The sequence below is a fragment of the Varroa destructor genome, unplaced genomic scaffold (genome assembly GCF_002443255.2).
Source record: "Varroa destructor unplaced genomic scaffold, Vdes_3.0 BEIS01000006.1, whole genome shotgun sequence".
Lineage (NCBI taxonomy): Eukaryota > Metazoa > Arthropoda > Arachnida > Mesostigmata > Varroidae > Varroa > Varroa destructor.
The window spans coordinates 16,402,809-16,408,110 of record NW_019211459.1 but is presented as its reverse complement, the minus strand read 5'-3'; the positions used below and the strand labels follow the sequence as shown (position 1 = coordinate 16,408,110).

The following is a 5,302-nucleotide window of genomic DNA, read 5'->3' as shown; positions in this document are numbered from 1 at the left end:
TAAGCTATGTATAGCGAGTCTACCCGCCGATTGGACGAATCTGGTCCTGTACGAAATCATTGTTATATTGCACCTGGACAGTGAGCTTCTCCTATGACCCTTCTCCTAATATGTCTTTGATTTTTGTTATTTTTTTGATATATCACCGCCTTGACGACTGTTACTTCGCCGTCGTGTACGCCCGTGGATGCTAAAGTAGACTTCGCTACGAAGCTTTCTGAGGCTGTCTGAGGCTGAAAAATCAAACGAAGGAAAGTAAAAGGGGAATCCGGCAGAGAGGGCTGGGACGTAGCGAGCTCAATATACACAAGAACGGTACTAGCTAACAAAAGAAAACGCGCTAACTTGTATATCATTGGGACAAGCAATATGCCGGACCACACACAAGGGGCACCCTACGATGCCCCCAAGGCGGCGAAGGCAAATCAACGGACAACACTAACAGCGGCAGCACTGGTTTCAACATCAAAACCGTCAGAATTGAGCATTAAGTAGCACACAACCATAGGATACTGCCACGGCTATGGTGACGATTCTGCATAGGTTCGGAATATTGTCTTAGGTGCGCTTGGCTTACTTCAGCGTCACTATTGTACTGGCCGCTTCAGCAATAGGATCGACAACAGCAAAAGTGCTAGCAGCAGCAGCAGCGTTTGCAGCCGCAGTAGCGACCCTAGGCAGGCTGGACGACTAAACGCCTGCACCCTCTCGACGACTGGACGCTAAGGGCCAACGAGAGGAAGAAGCCGCCGTGTGTGTGTGTGTTAAATGTTGACGTTATACCCAATCGCACATGACACGTAGCAGTGGCGTTCCTACAAGAACGAACAACAAAATAAGTTGAAGAATAATACAGACGACGTAGGCAAACATCATAAGCAGCGAGGGCACTACCAAAACGCTCGATGATCTGGTGGGGCTTGAAAAATTCTCTTGGTGGGTCGACACTCACTGGGCTGCAGCGGGTCAACACCAGCTAACAGCAATGAAATGCCACATGCTAAACGCCCAGTGGCGACTAAGTTTTGACGTACCCGCGTCATCATCAAAAACGCACAGAGTCTAGCACTCTACTTTTGATGTTTAGATCTGTATGCTATATATATACGCATGTGCGTGTACTTAGGATTTCCTGGACCGTCCGGGCATTTATCATGACATCAGTCGTAGGTCTCCGTAAGAATATAATGTTCCTTGAGGCGTAGCAGGTGGTTTTTGGCATAAACAGCAGTGCCAATGCGCACACCGGTATGAAGCATACGAAGGAAGGCTAATGTTTAGCTCGATACTTTTAACGAACATTTTTAGTTTTACGACGGACGAACTTCAACTATAGCTTTGAGACAGGATGGTTTTTTGTTCATTTTATAATAACTGCAAAAGAAAATCATACAATAACTTACCCTTAACGATACAGATATATCAAATGATTGCCATGCTCTATAGTACGATAATAACATACAGTTTGCTCTCTATGAAGACCTCGTGTCATACAAGCCACCAGTGGTGTAGATCCGGACATGATGAGCCGTACCGATTCTCATCTGAAGCTTGATTTCCATCTTAGTTGGGTGGCTACCTGGGACTCTAGCTATTAGCATCGGTTGTCTTTAGCGTCGACTTGGTGAACTTACGACCTATATCTGTTTGACGATTTCTTATTATATCGCCCACTCTCTTGTAGATTTTTGGGTGCCTTCATTCGTGTGCGCGCACCGCTGTCCCTATCATCAACTGCTAGCTCAGTACATTAAGGCTTGATGGAGAAGGCTGAAGTTGGCCATTCTGTTATCAGCGAACGATCTGCCGTTCACTCTTCATGCCACCATCGTCGTCGTCGTCCGTCGCCCATAACCATAACCCATAGAACTTGTTTAACACAAAGGAAAAAACAAGAATTAAGGAATTCATAGCGGAGCCCACACTATGACACATGCAGCATATTCTTTTCAATCTCTCATGTGCTATCACTCACTGTGCGAAATCTCTGCAGCAAGAATGGGAATGATTATAATGGCCAAAAGCCGCCAGATCGGTAAAATCCATCCTCCATGGGAACTTGCCACAATCACCCCATTATCTCTCGAAAGTGCTCAGTCATAACGTTTATTAGATGAGATACCTGCGGTCGCTGGATGGTCAATTCAGAATATTCTCAAAGGTTTTTTCTCTTACTTCATTTTCGTAGCTATCACTGGTGCTCCTGTTAGCATCACCCGGCGTATCGATTTAGTCGATCAGTGTCTCCGGAACAGTCTACAGCAGATAGCTATATTAGCGAATCAGAGGCGAGAGGTGTACGGCCACAAATCGATCTCCTTTACGTAGAAGTAGCAGCGTCCAAAATGACGAACGCGGACAACTCAGTTGCGTACGGCAACTTCGGTCTGGTAGCGATTTTGTCAGGTTTAGGAATAGATGAGGTACGGACCATATACGCGACGGTTGCCTCAATCTCGAGTGCGCTCTCGTATACACCCCGACACGTCCTTACAGCCGCAGACACTAACATAACGAGCGGAAAACAACGAGAAGGAAAAATAGCACAAAAAATCAACGTTACCCACAACCGCCAGTGGGCCAACAGCTCTAGCATGAACGATAGACACCGCTATGTCAGATCGCCCGATCGATGGTTCGTTCGCAGCAATCGTTTGTGATTTTTTTCGTCGTAGGTCTTCGGCATCGTCGTTGTTCTCGAATTGTGGTGACGGCGTTCGTGATGGCCACGGCTTTAGTGGATGGTGGCAGACTGAAGAGTTGGCATGCTCGCTCCAGGCTCCATCTGCACACTCTTTGCCGCGTTTCACGTACTTCTCCATTCCTTTATCAGCTGCTTTGGTGATGCCTGGAGGATCGCGCACATTGCGGCGGTCCAGCGAAGCAGCGGATACTGCTTCGGCTGCCACAAGTGTCAGTCAAGTACAGTTAGCTTATCTCTCTCGGCGCGGCAGTAACACAGGTCGTCGCGTTATCTCATAAATATCTTCTCACAGTACCACACAGTTTGGCGACTACCGCCGCCACCGCCGCCGCCGCACAGACGAAAATCGCGCCAAGGTACCAGCAATAAATAGCAAAGGAACAACAAACTTATACCCATTACAAAGCCATGTATCTCCGCGGAGAAACGAAAATACATTTCGGTAAGGTAAACTTGCTGGGCAGATATTTACGTCGATTCATTTTATCGCTTGCTGGTTTCGTAGTGGCTTAACTAACCAGCGTCATATCACATTATGCTTAAATCAGCACGCGGTATGCTGACTTGTCAGAGGGCGAAGGCGCTGGCCTACGATTCCGTAATGGGTAAAATTTTGTTGTCTTTTCAATCAGAATTAATAACAACGACAGAAGTAGTTGTGTATTCTTCAGGTTCCTTTTTGGCATTTACGAATAGGCCAAATCGCTTACGGATCGATTGGCTAACATGGTGGAACTAACAGAGAGCAAAAATATTTTGGCAGTAAAGAATTGTCATGCATAAATCGTTTAAACTCTGGCGACATTTGAATTTTTTTAGCCCGAAGCCATATGGATAGTTGTTATGCGCATAAGGAAACTGTAGGAGGTTAACATTCCGTAGCCCCGTAATAGCAGAGCCCGTCGACATTAAGGGCTCGTACTTGAAAATAGCTTTACTGAATTACGAATGTGGATATGAACCGTACGTGGGTCTCCCGACTTTTACGAAGGAATCTGGTTCCGAGATCAGACTGAGGACAAAAAGTTGAAAGAATATTTTGAAACTATGGTTGCGAATTAGTGTAACAAAACCCTGACACTTCAGTAATAACATTTTTTTTTTTTTTTTTTTTTTTCTAGGAAACGCCGCGCTTTGTTATCGCCGAATCTGCGGCGAAATTCTAAAGACTTCCGTCAAAAATCAAAATCATGATACCGTTAAAATGTTCATCGTACAGCGGTTTTCCAACGGCAAAATGAACCCTAGACGCTTTTGGCCATCAAGTAATCTGTTAAACCAGTTGTTCGTCGTCTGCTTATGGTGGTCGAAAGAAACCACTCCAGCGCATCTTTCGGAGTTTCTGTTTCATCCTGTGAACGTCTAGCGTGGCCGACCATTTGGCCGGGCTCTCAGTCTGATTCTGATCGCTAGTCTTGTCTATACTCAGAAGTATGGCAACTTCTAAGTAAATTTACAACTGTACTGCCCCACAACCATTCGTCTTCGGCATTCCTTTAAGGTGAGGTGTCGATTCGCTATTGATTGCCCTGCCCAGGCAAGCAGAATGCCTCTGATACCGACACGGCCTAGTTTAGCTGCACATTAGGACATAAAAACACTCATATGGCTCATCAGAAGGACGTAACAAGGAACAATGTAGAATCTACTTTGAATTAATTAAAACACATTTTGAACGAAAAAAACCGGTTCTCTATTACACCAATTGTTTGCAAGCAATAATTTTTTTCTCAATTGTGTTTCAGAGAAAAGAGCATGCGACAAGTGCTATAACAAAGTCAGCTCTGCACAGAATCAATAAAGCAGACCAGCAATCCATCAAGGTTAACTGGCAAATGCTTGAGAAGTCATGGGACAACCCGTTTGTCATCTATTCTTTTCATAAAATCTATCTTCCTTAAAATCGCTCCTAACGCTGGACCACAAATAGTACCACACTCCGTCCCTTGGGCACGGCGAACTGAGACTCACACAGCTCGACTGTGCATAACATATGGCTAGACACATTGAAACGCATAAAGCATGCATCACACTAAGATACCCAGTTTCGATCGTACACTTTTATTGCGTCGAAATTACGTGGACTACCGTATGACCAAGCAGCCGGCCAAATAATCAGCCACCAATGGCCTACGCAGGCCTGTGGGAAACGGTTGCATTTCATTCTATTTTTGCCGATCGCGCCTAGGTATTTTTGTGGCATTTTGCTCGGTTTATTTTTTGGGATGAAGACAAAGACGAACAGGGGCTTTCGGGAAGACGGTCGGGCCGGTGGTCGGTCCGGCGGCATATTCTCGATGGTTCGATGTCTATTGCTTTACGCTTCTTTTTTGTCTTTGTTTTACGATGGCCTATTACAACTAAATGTCGAAAATATCTATACGCATCTTGGGCTAATATACCGGGTCGGATTGGCTGTTCGCTGCCTGGGCCGTTTTTACTGTGTAGTGTATGGCATGCTTTGCCATGTCACACCAATTCTCTAAATACCAGCGTCAAATTATCGCCTACGATCCGGGAGATAGCAAACAAATTCTTTTCACAGTTAGGTGAATGGAAAATCGACAACGATAACAAAGAAAACAATCTTCTATATAT

General features: G+C 45.2%; 1 protein-coding gene and 1 long non-coding RNA gene across 6 annotated transcripts in view; both read left to right on the top strand.

Annotated features, from left to right (window-relative positions):
* Positions 1 to 5,302, top strand: part of hh (hedgehog signaling protein) — a 42,124-nt gene that overhangs the window by 24,055 nt on the left and 12,767 nt on the right. The window lies entirely within an intron of this gene.
* LOC147754922 (uncharacterized) lies at positions 76 to 4,562 on the top strand. Its single transcript, XR_015330471.1, has 2 exons — positions 76 to 4,205; positions 4,450 to 4,562. It is a non-coding gene; the product is annotated as an uncharacterized LOC147754922 (long non-coding RNA).